Source organism: Ambystoma mexicanum, chromosome 11 (genome assembly GCF_040938575.1).
Source record: "Ambystoma mexicanum isolate Mex_15411 chromosome 11, UKY_AmexF1_1, whole genome shotgun sequence".
Classification (NCBI taxonomy): Eukaryota; Metazoa; Chordata; class Amphibia; order Caudata; family Ambystomatidae; genus Ambystoma; species Ambystoma mexicanum.
This window is the reverse complement of record NC_090934.1, coordinates 1,010,184,142-1,010,197,871: the sequence shown is the minus strand read 5'-3', so window position 1 is coordinate 1,010,197,871 and position 13,730 is coordinate 1,010,184,142. Positions and strand designations below refer to the sequence as shown.

The window sequence follows — 13,730 nt, the reverse complement described above, 5'->3', positions numbered from 1 at the left end:
GCCTTCCTGCTTTTTATTTTGACAACTTCTGTAGAACGCTGATGCCCTTGCGGGCCTGGGCCATGCTATGTACACAACATAAAAATAAATAATACTATTGACAAATACCACACCAGCCAAAGGTTAACACACCCGGCTAACCCGAGAAACAGATGTTGCACTCTCACCGATAAGGTATCTATCTGCTCCCTATTGTTGGGGTGTGCTCCCAATATCCCTCCTGCTCCTCATAAGCAGACAGAAGCATCAGATCTCAGAAAGAGCCAACAGAGTAGACTGTCCCTCTGGCCATAAGCCATCTCCACTCCTCCTGGAGCGGAGACAGGAAGGGGACTGAGCAGAGGCGGAGTCAAGGGCAGGGCAGGGCTTGCCAGAAACTGCACTTCCTGCCAGAGCGGAGGTAGCATTTAGAAATTCCTGGCCGCCATGGGCAAAGCTTATTTTTGGGCATTACCAGCAGGAAAGCTTCACCCAACCACTAACCCACCCTCACCTGAATGTGTGAGGACAGGGTAGAACTGTTGAAAAGATAGGAAGTTTAGGTTACTACTAACACCCATTATTTCTTTTTCTGTCACAGCAGGCAGAGTTACAAGGCGATCTAGTTCACAAGGAATGATTAGTTTGATGTGTGCTTTTACCCATAGGGGTGGTTGGATTCCTCAACTATTACAGAGCAGCCTGGGCTACAATCTGTAGAGAGTATTGGAGGAAATACACGGATCCCAGTAGCGAACAATACCCGAGGTGTGTATTAAGCCTGAAGGAGTTTGCCCTGTAGTGACAATGACAGAAAGTGACGCAGGTCGAACAGATGTCAATGGCCAAGAATTGCAAAGGCCACCTGCCGTAACTGTTCGGAGCACGGGTCACATGGAGCTAGAGATGGCAGGGATCATCTGTAAATTGACTCTTAGAATAAACCTTCCCAGGTCTAAAAGGATGACTTTAGAGATCATCCTGGAGTCATCCGATGATCATCGGACTACATTAGAAGTCATTCCCACATCATCCGAAGTCATCCGGCTGTTAAAGTCATCAACACATGTCTCAGAATGGTGGGTGATGATTTGGGGATGAGCTTAGGATGATTTGCTGATGATGCCAGCATCATCCCTATTTTAGAAAACTCTTTGTTCCTGATGATTTCAGGATGACTTGCTGATTACTTCAAGAGATTGCAGGTTTGTCCCTGATGATTTGGGGATGTGTTTACTCAACACAGCCTCAGTTATAAAAATGTTCTTCACAACTGCCCTTTGTAGGGCTCAGCCCTGCAAAGGGAAATTGTATCAATGCTTTCTTTTTGGACAATAATCAACCAACCTCTCTAATAACAAACCATTAAGTAGCTCATAGTGGGGCGACCATATTTGAAAAATACAAAGTTTGAACAGACCACGACATAAAAGTAGGACTTCCATTTGACAGTGACTACCCCAATTACACATCAGTGGAGGGAAGGAGGGAATAAAAAACAGTGGGGAGCGGCAGGGTGATTGGATCCATTCATTCCCCTAAGCATGTTCAAAACAAAGGAACTTTTGCTCTGATTCCTAGTTCAGGTCTAGCTATGAAACCCTCGCCACAAGCCGTCTCTATGGCAGAGTCAGTGAATGCACTTTGCTGTTAACAGAAAGGTTGGGGGTTCAAGTCCAACTCGAGGCAGCTGAATGTAAAATTGCTAAATTATAAGAAGCAGCATAGGGCTTATAATTGTTTGGTAAATGACATCTTATACAGTCAAATCTATGATTCTGCCAATGGTCGCTCTGCCTTCTCAAAAATATATTTAAATAAAAAAGGGGGACAGACAGTGGGCCTAATTCTGGGACAGTGACAGTAAAACCGGGACACCTGGCCACCCTAGCTGATGGTCATAATAATAATTTAGCATTTATATAGCGCTACAAACCCTCAGGAATCTGAGCGCTGCGTATTATTACCCACGGTGGATGAAAGGCTGAGTTTGACCCTGCCGGATTCGAACCTGCATCAGCAGGCTCTGCACAGATGTCAAAGCGAGCACTCTACTCGCTGTGCTATCAGACTGGCTGAAGTCATGAAGTATTTCTTGTAATGCGTGGGAGGCTCTGGCAGAGAACATTTGCCGGGGGCAACTGGAATCTCATTCTCTATGAATTGTTGATGCAGGCAGGTCTGTGCACCATGGACGTCATTTAGGGGTTGCCAGGGGTCGCAGCTGCGACCCCTGAGGTCTCCCTTGCTACCCCAAAAAAAGAAATGTTTTTTATTTTTTTATTGAGGTTCATGGGTTGTGGCCAGCAGAATGTGGCTCTTTGTTTCTGGAGTGGCTGATTTTCTGATAGCTGTAGCCTGTAAGATAGCTCAGTGGAGCGAGCGCTGGCCGCTGCAATGTGTGTGTGATCTGCAGGTTGCAGGTTCGACTCCCAGCAAGGTCAACTCAGCCTTTCATTCTGGTGAGGTTGATAAATGAGTACTAACACAGGTTGAGTTATATTGTATGCATATTTGTTCTATATGAAGCGGTTCAGCGTAAGTGCTATATAATAACACATCATTATCGTTTGGCATTGGACGTCTGCTTGCATTCACAGTGATTTGGTAATATGAGCCTAATCGCACTGATATTAACGATCCATATGGTGATCCATTCCTGTATGAAATGTATATCACTTTACAGTGATATCATAACCATATTTTCCGTAGCGTACTTAGAAACAATCTTTTGTAAAGCCACTTCCTATTTTGTTGAGGAGTAAAAGGTTGTGTTCCATCGCTGCCCGTGATGTCACTTCGGGGTGGGGTGAAATGACATCACTTCCTGTGATGTCATCAGAGGTCAAGGGCCGTGCGATGTCACTTCTGCTTCCCCTGGCATTGTGGTGAAATTACGTCCCTGCTGTGTACCCGACCGTAGTTCCTGAGGTGACCTGAAGATGCACTCCATACTTTCCCCATCAGCAGACCTGCTCAAGCCGCATCAGCAGCAAGCTAGTCACGCACAAGACTGAGGAAAAGGGGCTAGAAACTGCGAGAAGGTTGTGTCAAAACAAAACAAGTCAACACACAGGGCAGGCTCCCGGGAACCAAATGGCGCCCAAAGCCCTCGGACCCAAAGGTGGATGAGGAATGCTGTGTGGAGTGGAAACTGTCACATGCATTTATTTGGGGGCATTTGTATTTGTTTATGGAGCTTATAGGGTGTTACAACCTGAAACACTTGAAAAAAAGCAAACATCATTCCCATGTCCTGAGTCAGGTGGCGTGCATACGTGCGAGAGGTGGTGATCAAAGGACTAATGGCTGTTGGGGAATACGTGCACAGGACAGACATATTACATGTGTCTGAAATGACTGAATACATGCAGGGTAGAGTGCAGGGTAGGGGTTGCTGCAGGATAGTGGTTGCTGCAGGATAGTCAGGAAGAGGGGGAGATGGGGGAGTAGGTGGAGAGAGCTCCCTCTTGGTTGAGGCGGTGGAGCATTAGTGGATAGCACTGCTATGTGTACCTTGCAGGGGACAGAAGGTCCAGTGTTGTGAGGCGAGGCGAGGGGAGAGAAGGAGTGAGGCGAAGATGAGGCACAGGCTGGTTGGGAAACCAAGAGATTGGGGAGTGCACACATAAATTATCGCGACAGAGCCGTAAGGCAGGCTGCACGCAGCACTTAATAATACAGTGTTCCTGTGAAGTGCACCATGCTGGATTGCACACGTTTCTTAGCAGTGTGATTCCAGATGTGATTATTAACCAATTGAATGGCTCTTGATTTATCAACCTTGAAAAGATGAATTGGGGAGTCAGCACTGCCGGGGTTCAGACCTGTGATGTCTGGCTGAGCAGAGATGGCTGGCAGCGATTACCTGACTGAGCTATCTGACCAGCAGTGGGTGCTCCTTTGTTGGGGCGGGGAGGGGGCCCAACGCGCTTTCTTTGGGGTGGAAGAGGTACATTTTTAGATTAACATTCTATTGTGCAGTTAGAATGTTAATCTAAACATACATCTATCAACCAAAGCACAGTGCCAGGCGGCACAGCCCACCCGGGTGCTTTGTTTGCACTCGGGACTGTGCTGCCTTTCTATGAGCATGGGCCTGTCCCCCACAGAACTTTTTTGGGCTCTGCAAAAAACGTGGAGCGCAATAATGAGATGCAGAGAGTGTATAGGAATTCTGGCCCTACCACCTCTCATTATTCTGCTAACAGCATATGCAGACAGGAAGACAGGAGAGCTGTCCTCTTCTGTCAGTCAGCATACTAATGGCACTGTTTACTGGCCGTCAAGGACAAAGCAAACACGACGAGTGTTATTATGGGACTGGGGGGCCTACATTGGTGCAGCCAGCCTGAATATATGTTCTTACTGTGGCATGCTATTATTTACTGGTCATATTGGGTAATGCAAACATGATATGTGTTGTTAGATAGCTAGATGGTATGCAGTCTATTGCCCACAATCTCTTCATTGCAAGCAATAGAAATGGCATATGAAAGACTGATGAGGCCAAGCCCCACCATACACCACAGACGCATGCGCATATGGGCTGACAAGCCGTCCTCACAGCAGCCGGAAGGGGGGAGACTGTGGCACGGATAGACGGTAGGTGTGTGTTTGTGTGTGTATATGAGATGTAAAAGGTAAGGGTTGGTGGCACAATGTGTGTGGGAGGGAGAGGGGAGCAACAAGAGGGTTCAGGGGTGAAATGCCCCTATTAAAAGAAAACCCTGCCACTGTGGGAGTAGGTGTGGATGGGGAGCAGATGGGGTCAGGGAGCTTGAGGGTTAACCCCCAAATAAACATTTACCACCCACTGAAAGATGCCCCAAATCAGCTTAAAAATCTTTTTTACATGCCGCTTTCAGGAGGAAGGTTTTGGACATAGAACCAGCTAGAATGGCCTACATTGATGCAGCCAGCCTTTCTGTGATGAATCAACATTCTGGGGTACCAGTGGTCATGGGGTGAATATCAGTTTCGAAACCATCAGTCAGCCCCACACCTCTACTACACCTGAAGGGATCTGAACAGATTGGAATAAGAGGCACTTTATAAACCATCTTGTCCAATTTTGGTAATGCGGATGGAACGGCACGCTTATCTCCGAAAGGTTGTGGATCGCTGGTTAGATGCAACACAGCGAAAATACAATTGTTACCCAATGATAAAAGGATTAAAGAACTATCCAGTCAAGGTTGTGTCAAAAATATCTACTTAATTTATATCACAACAGCCAGTTCTAGCAACTCTATGAAATACAACCCACCCTGTAAAAGAATGCAGAGGACAGACAGTTCCAAGAAGGAAAAGTGATGCACTCTGGATAGTGACATGAGGGTAGTCGGTATGGTTAATAACCATAACAGTTCAAGGTTTCTTGGTCTCAGCACAAAAGGAACATGGATTCTTAATATGTCTCTAGGGGTCTTCTGGGGAGGACCAGGGGGACAGAATCACAATGTACCTTTGTTTGTAGATGTTTTTGGTGCTCGACAGGGTTGAGCCAACTTCAGGATGCGTTGCAGCTTCTGGGACAGAATTCAAGACTGGAGTCAGCTGCGGGTATCAGGCAGCAAGACAGTTCAGTGAGCAAAGCTGGTTGATTGGCTGCAGGCTGACCTAGACATCGACTTAGGTTAGGAATTGTTGTCTCAGTGCTGAAAGCACTGGTCAAGACTTCTCGGATGTCTTTAAGCAACTGGGGCTTGACAACGGTCAGCGTTGTAGTTGGTTGCCGCTCTAGGAACTCAACTGGCTCGAAAATGTCCTTTAAGGTGGACGTTGGTAGGTGCTCTTTGAGGCTCTTCTCCCAGATTCTTCAATGGGCTTGTGTCGTCCTTTAAGGTGGACATCCCTGTGGAGTATGTTGCAGGCAGCTGCCTTGTCCTTGGTTGTAGTTTCAGAGACCGTCTGGCACGTCCTACATAAGAAGCCTGCGGCAGATCCTAGCAGGGAACGCTGTGTGCTGGCTGGGTGCCGGTTCTGGAGCGTCCTCTAAGTTCTGTATCTCCCTCTGTTCCATGGGAGATGTTTAGAGGAAGGATCTTGCTTCCCTCTTTGGAAATCCTGGCCTTCCTTCACTGGCAGAAGATGTAATGCAGACTGTACCTTCAGCCAGGGTCAAAATTGAGTTCTTCTTACTGACTTCTTGTGAAGTCTTCAGGTGATCAGCTTAAAGAGGGGCACCAGACCTCTTTTAAAGTCAAGTGGGCCACAGTGGTTGGTGTAGGCTAAGCCTACCTTAATGAACCAATCCTGGACTTCCTGCCAACAATCTCCTGCATGCGTGGGGTCATAACCAGAGTGCTTTTCAACAGGAAGGTAAAGGGGTGAAAACAGGAACAAGGTGTGCCCCAGAACTAAAATGGCAGAAATCTTCTCTCAAAAGAAAGCTATGGCCACAATCCCTTGTGACACTAATTCCTACCCATCTTCTGTTCTGTTGTGTTCAAAGAGTCTCTCTGGTTAATGGTCCTCTCTATGTGGTCCCTGTTAAAGCAGCAGGTCTCCCTTGAAGCTGTGGCGAGACCAGACTCTCTGGCTCCTGCAAACCACATTCTCGTACCTATGAATGGGGTCCCCCTAGTTAGGTGACCTATTGTTATCACCATTCCCAGACATGACAGCTCACTGTCATTGATACTGAGGGTGGGAGTTGGCTTCAGGATGACACAGTTACATATAAAAGGTTGTGGGCTTTCCTGTCTCCTTTGTTAACTTCTGCAGCTAGACCCTACGTGGGTCTGTTGGAAGTACCCTCTATTGGTATGTTAATCGCTGCCACCAGTTGCAGGGCCTAACAAAACAGCAGGGTGAATCCATGGAGCCTTTGTTAGTTAATCAGGCTGGCCATAACAGAGGGAAAGTTTGGTCCTCCTCCTTCCTGGAAATTACATTGTGCACTCCTGACTGTCACATTCCAACTAAACATGACAGGGCAGTCTGTGCCTGTAGGCTGTGTCCACCCACACGGCTCTATGCGTTTGTCATGGCGGAAGCATAGTAAAATGTGTGTGGATTAGCCCCACACATTTTCCTAAGGTTGGTCTATCATCATTCCATTTAATTAAACATTTCCAAAAACCTTTGCGATCGCACGCCCACCATGCGGATGGTCAAATTCCTCACACTTTCTTACTGTGGAATGGAATTTTTTACTGGGTATTTGGGATAAAGCAAACGTGATAAGTGTTATAACATAGATGTAGACAGGCCTACATTGGTACAGGCAGTCCGGTTATACTCTCTTACTGTGGTGTAAAGGAGCAGCACAAGCACTCTTAGCAGTCACCCCAATTACCAGCAAGAGGGTATTGGGCCCCAGAACTTCCCCACTGCATGAACAAAAGACTCCAACCATAGGGCAAATGTGACTGTCTTTATTATCAATCAAAATTCACAGGGATTGCGCTAGAACAACATAACGATTCCAAGAGCTGTCATCACCCAAATGTGTGTCACCCCCTTTTAATTGCTAGAGGTGTCACAAAAACAAGTTGCATCCCAAAAACCTATCGGGGGAGGGAATTGGTTAGTTCAGGAGAGCTATATATGTAATCTCTAAGGGTTACTATAATCATTGGATAGCCATATCTGGTGGCTCCTCCTGGGATCAATGTATCGTGTGGGGGTGGCCTCTCACGGCATCAGGGCAATGGATATAATGTGTATGAATATGGGGCTTCATTGTGTGGCATGTGTCTTTCCAATGTTTGTGCATGGTGTGTCACCAGGTTCCCTTGTAGCAGATGTTATGTCATGTGCCTTTCGGTGCCATGTCAAGCTGACATGGAGGCTGTCTTGTGGAAGTATATTGCTCTCATACATGTGGCCAGATTGGTTTCCTATCGGCCCTTCTTAGGCGTCTCGGGGCAGCGAGTTTGCATTGCAGGCTAAGTGTACATGGGTACTTGGCTGTGGTACTGGCAGGGTTGATGTTGTGTGATGTGATGTGGAACCTTGTTTGACATTGGTTTGGATTATGCATGTTGCATTGTGGTACCTGTAGTCATGTGTCTGTTTGGGGTTGCTACTGTATTTGTGTATAGGCTTATCCGTCCAGGCTTGTCCAACATGTGCATGTTTCGGACACCATCTTGTTTTTTTCTCTTAGACTGTATCCTACTCAGTGTCAGGGTAGTGCTATCTCCCCTACACCCAAGCTCATATCGCAACAATTTGAATTTTTGACCAAATTTTATACACCAGGTGTGCCACTATACATCATCTCTACACTAATATGTCCAAGATGTGCATGTTCCCTGGACTGTACTGTGATGTTGGTGCGGGAGGTGGGCAGGTCCAACTTTTACATTCACTTGACCTGCCATGCTCTGTGGAGTTTTTCAGATGCCCCCCCCATGTTGTCAGGTGCAACACCTGCATGCTGACAGTTTTACTCACCCACTATCTACGTCAGTTGTCCTCTGTGCCTCTACACATATCCAGGCAGTGTACTGTTCCATAGGACCATGGCAATGTGAGTGGAACCAGGGTAGCGGGCACAGTAGTGGGTGATGTACAGGTTGGGATTGCAGGTTGCCTGTACATTCAATTGAGCAACGGCATAGAACTGTGCCTTCATGGTGTACACCTGTGCTGGTGTGGTGGACAGTGAGATGTGGTGTGAGACAACCCGCAGGAGAGCATCCAGCACCTGGACCAACACTGCACTGAATGTTGGCTGTGCCATGCCGTGCATCATGGCCATGGAGTGCTGAAAGGTGCCGGTTTCTAGGAATTGTAGGATGGACACTAGCTTTAGCAGTGGGGGCACAGCTGTCCGGATGTTAATCCTGATCTCTATGTCGCCCTGGATTGTGGTGAGTGGCTCACTTATGGTGTCCCTGTTGAGGTGGTACACAGTGACCAATTGGCTGTGAGTGAGGGCCCAGGGTGAGGGCCTGACCCTGGGGATCGGTACACACCTTGCTTGGCCTCTTCTCCTCCTCCTCCCCTGTATTCCCTGTGCCCTGGGCTGGTTGGCCTACCTCTGTACTTCTAGGAACAGCATGAGCAGCTGCATGTCCCATCTCTCAATGACTAATGGCAGTATGGTGTTGGTAACAGTGTTTGGGGAAGACGTGTGCCTTATTTAGCCCTCTGGAGTGGAATGGGATCAGCTGTGACTTCAGTTCTGATATCTGTGTTCATTTGCCTCCACCTGGAGGCTAGGGCTTATTGTGCCATGTTTTCAGCGGTGTTAGAGCTGTTTTCCCGTGCTAAAACCACTGTGCCAGGACTTGTGATGCGAGAGTGATTGCTTTTCATGGTATTGGTGCAGATTCTACCGGCTGTAATAGTACTGGCTGTAATAGCGCGGGCTGTTTTGCAGTCAGCGGTATTTACGCCGGCTCATGATCCGGTGGAGCAGCATTGGCGGTGCTAATTCCACTAAGGACTCTTTTAGGGCTTACCACCCAAATAATGATGAGGCACTGTGTGTTTTAAAAATAATAAAAGCATTGCTTCGAGATTGCTTTCTTCGGCAGTCAAGATAATCCTCTAAATTAGAGGTGCATTGCTAGTTTTGACAATATGGCCAAATATGTACTCCATAAAAATAAAAGCAATCGTGAAACTACTACAAAAAGAACAGTTACCTTCAGTTAGCAAAACACAAACACAATTTGTATGCCCAGCATACCATAGTTAGATTGTGTTTTTAAACCAAAGTTGCAAAAAGACCAGTTGTTAAGATGGATTTCTGAATTCTGACCTGGTGGACAGAGGTTCAGGAGGCCAGCCTAGTTTCTTGGAACAGGGCAACGTTCTGGACACGCCAGACCAATCAAGGAAGCTTGGCAGCGGTCAAGACTAGGTCTCAGGAGGGGTGAGGGTGACTGAAAGACGTCATTGAGCACACAGAGTAAAGGACACTTATAAATCACTCCCAGTCAGGTGTACATATATTAAAAATACATATACATTTATTTCAAGGCCTTTTAGTTTCAAACACACACATCAAATCACAGTAATACATATGAAGCCAACACAATACTATCTAAATAAATATATACAAGACCAATGAGGTCTAAAGGGTTAATGCACGAAATGGGTCCACAACCTAAAAGTGGAAGGAAACAGGCAGTGCAAATAGTCTTTAGCCCCTTCTATATCTAACACACTCCTAAGAGGCAGTACAAAACCTAAGAAGAGGGGAGCCTAATGTTTAAAAGTACAGGCAATGCAAGTGCAAGCGGTCGTTCCAATGGGAAAAATGGGGTCTCTTCAGGAGTCTGTAGCAGCTCAGGAAGGTGGGTGAGGCGATGAAGAATAGGTTCCCACTATTCGAGGAGGGTCTCCACTTGAGGGTAGAGTTGATTCCAAGAGTTGGGAATAGATCACTAGTTTGCACTAGCAAAGCAGAGGGGCCCCCAGGGGCCACTCGTGTGTAATAAAGGTGCTAGGGGCCACCGGTTGGGGTTGCGATTACTCACTGACCCCCGGCGCACTCCGGACCAAACTTCGGCAGTCGAGTCCACTTCGGTTGCAGTTTCAAGTGTGGCAATTTGGCAGCTCTGCGGCTTTCAGCGACGAAGATACAGCGATGATTCCCAAACGGGATAGTGGCGATTTCTCCGCACTTGGTAGATGGATCAGGCCAGTTTCACTGTAGCAGGCTTCAGGAGCAAGAGGGGCACAAAGGCAGCGCACCTACAAAGGTTGTCACCACGACTGGGGGGACACGGTAACCGCGTATGCTCCGGTTGGGCGCACTCGTCTCACTTCAGACCTGGAAATGCCAAGCGTATGAAATTCAGAGTGAGGGTGCCGTGAACACAGAGCTAGTGATATACCAAGTTTCGAGGGCCTCCTCGAAACGACGGTGAGACAGAGCAATGGTCCTGTGTAAGATGGTCAGCCCACTGGTTGGCCCAGGGACACTTTCGAGAAAGCTTACTTGCAGGGTTTGATGAAGGTGCCGAGAGTAGTTGGTCCCACTATTCCAATGAGTCCAAGCGTCTTCGCAGACCTTCTAGGATGACCAGATGCAAAGGGGTCCCATGGGACGACAGCGGGCTCAGGGTTCCAAACCTGTCAGCAGGTCACCAGTGGTTCCTCGACTCAGCTTCTTAGCTTCAGGATACTTGGATCATATCCTTCATTCAGTGAGAACTCAAGAGATCGACATGGTATTGGTCTTTTGGGGGCTTCTCTTATCCAGAATCTCCTTCGCCAAAATGAAGAGGACCCAATGGGAGATTTGCTCACAAACAGGCATACCATATGTGGACCAATCACGGACCACAGTGGTCCCAGGCATTCATAGTACTCCAGACCCTCTAGCACCCAGGATGTGGATTGGGGACAGACACCCCAGCCCATATTCTGGAGGCACACACACAAGGCATGCAGAAGCCCGCGAAAGCTTGGCCTTTCGCGGGAAAATGTATATCCAAATAAGGACTGACCCAGGTCAGCTCGACCTGGGGAAGGCAAAGGGGCAAGATAGCCAAAGGAAAGGACAGAAAACCTTGTGGCATGGCCATTTTGGAGCCAGGCCACCTATTCATGCCAAACACGGTAATCACGGTTTATTTGGCAGGAAAGGGTTAAAATGACATGAAAAGATAAGCTGCCGCCAGCCCTGTCCGTGACACATCTGCACATCTCCTAAAAAATCCTTCGAGAGTATCTAAGGCCTTTGAAAATGACTAAGAGACCCAAGTTTACATTGTAAACTTGTTACATGTTGCAGAAAAAGTTGCAACATTGGAAAAGGATTAAGGGAAACAAAGTCTCCCAGTACTGACTGTCTTAAGGGCATGTCAGTTTCCCCATAAAAAAAGTGAGTGAAAGCCCAGAGGAGAGCAGCAGAAGGCTGGGCTCTACTGGCAAAGTCAGACTATGGTGTTAAACAGCAGCAAAAAGTTGGGGGGTACACAACTCGAGGGAAAAATTACCCATAAATGGAAATCTTTCCTAACACTAGTCACAAACAATATTTCTAATATCTACAGCTGTGGAGATATGTGCTCAAGTGTCGGAGTTACAGATTGAAGTGAAGATACCGAGAAGTAAGGCCCTTATGTGGGTAGTTGCGCACACATTATTATTAGTTCACTCAAAAAGTTATTATGGTGTGAGGGGGGGTCATTAGCGGCAGTAGCAGAGCGTAGAAGGGTAACTTCTCGGCACCCCTTCTATACAATAAACAGTAGGTAAGGTAATGCCTGCCAATCTGCGCTACCCCAACCGAACAGTAATCTGAGGTTAGTTTGGTACCAAAAAGTTTGCACAATGCCACACTATCGTGGGTTATACAGTAAGTATTTTTAATTGATAAAAGCAAAGAAACACTACACGCCAACACGTGTTTCAGCCCTCTCTGGGCCGTCCTCAGGGCGTATGCACATAACAAATTAAGTGTATCTGTTCAATAAACATGTCGAAATACATTTATCAAGTGTAGGACCAGAATGATGAAACAGCCAAAATTACAATATTCAGTAGATTTGCAATTATTTACATAGATCATGAAGTTAATAAGGTGGATAGGAGGGGTGGGATGGGGGGCAAAAAGAAGGGGTGTAGGGAGAGAGAGGAAAAGAAGAGAAAACAAAGCGTTAAAATTAAAATTGAGCGTTATTATTAAGGATTGTACTTTGAATATTAGTTTGTGCTGACAACCTATAATTACTAAGTTACCACATACTATGCACTGGATTGGGTTAAAGAATATTATTCTTATTCGGTCAGGTCGTTACACGAAAGAGACAATAAAAGGTCAAATGGTATGCTGTACCTTAAAATGGTTCGCATTGCCCAATAAGTCACCTCTGTAGGGTCGATTTGTTCGAGTCGGGAAATGGCTGCAGTGAATATACATATAAGCATATTTAACATTCTATAGGGTACTAAAAGTTCCAATAGATAATTTCATCTAATGAGTGTGCTCAAGCAAGTATCAACTTATAATGTTAAAGATTGCTTACCACTGGCAACAGTGCTGGAGAGCGTAATCCCGGAAAAAGCAGTGTGCTACTGCAAGTCTAATGTCCGTAAAATACGAGCGTCATCTATTTCAAAAGGAAAGGGGGATATTATCATAGGAAGCTGGTAGTACTAGCTGGTCGTGATATAACCATATCTCTTAACAAAGACAAAAACAGAGCGCTTACCATAACACGCCTGAATGCGTTCCTGCACGGTAGTTTCTGCCTGCAGGCAGTGGTTCTCTGAGCAAAGTAAGGGTGTGGCTGGTTAATCCAATAGCTGTGCTGCTTTTGCTAAAGAAGAGTGCGGTCATGTGACCGGACTGAGTTCCTGTTGCTTAGTAACTAAGTGAAAGAAAGCTTGGTGATCGGAACTGCACGTAAGTGCAATCATTCTGTTTGCAGACCATTCAAAGAGAGCCTGAGCTTTTATGATTTGGCTACCGTTAACATATGCTGCAATGTGCGATGAATGGGTTACAAAACTATAATTACCTGTGTCAGTCGTATACTTCGCTTATGTGTTGCTTGTACTAAAGGAGAGTGTGGTCATGTGACCGGACTGAATCCCTGTTGCTAAGTAACTGAAAGCAAGAATGCTTAGTGATCAGGACTGCACTTGAGTGCGGTTATTCTGTTTAAAAGTCATTCAAAGAGAGTCTGAACTTTAGCGGTATTAGCAACCGTTGACATATGCTGCAATGTGCGCTGACAACGTTACGAAGCTATAATTACCTATGTAGTCATATAGTTCGCTATAGTTATGAGAAGCGAATTGGAACATCTTGTTTGTTTGGTGTCTATAAACAG

At 46.4% G+C, this 13,730-nt stretch overlaps 1 long non-coding RNA gene across 1 annotated transcript in view; it reads right to left on the bottom strand.

Annotated features, from left to right (window-relative positions):
- LOC138504037 (uncharacterized) overlaps positions 1-13,198 on the bottom strand; it is a 152,361-nt gene extending 139,163 nt beyond the window's left edge. Inside the window, exons 1-3 of the long non-coding RNA XR_011279757.1 lie at positions 13,107-13,198; positions 12,921-13,004; positions 12,731-12,797 (exon numbers count right to left, since the gene is read on the bottom strand). This is a non-coding gene — a long non-coding RNA (uncharacterized lncRNA). The remainder of the gene's footprint in view (positions 1-12,730; positions 12,798-12,920; positions 13,005-13,106) is intronic.
- Between the last annotated feature and the right edge of the window lie 532 nt (positions 13,199-13,730).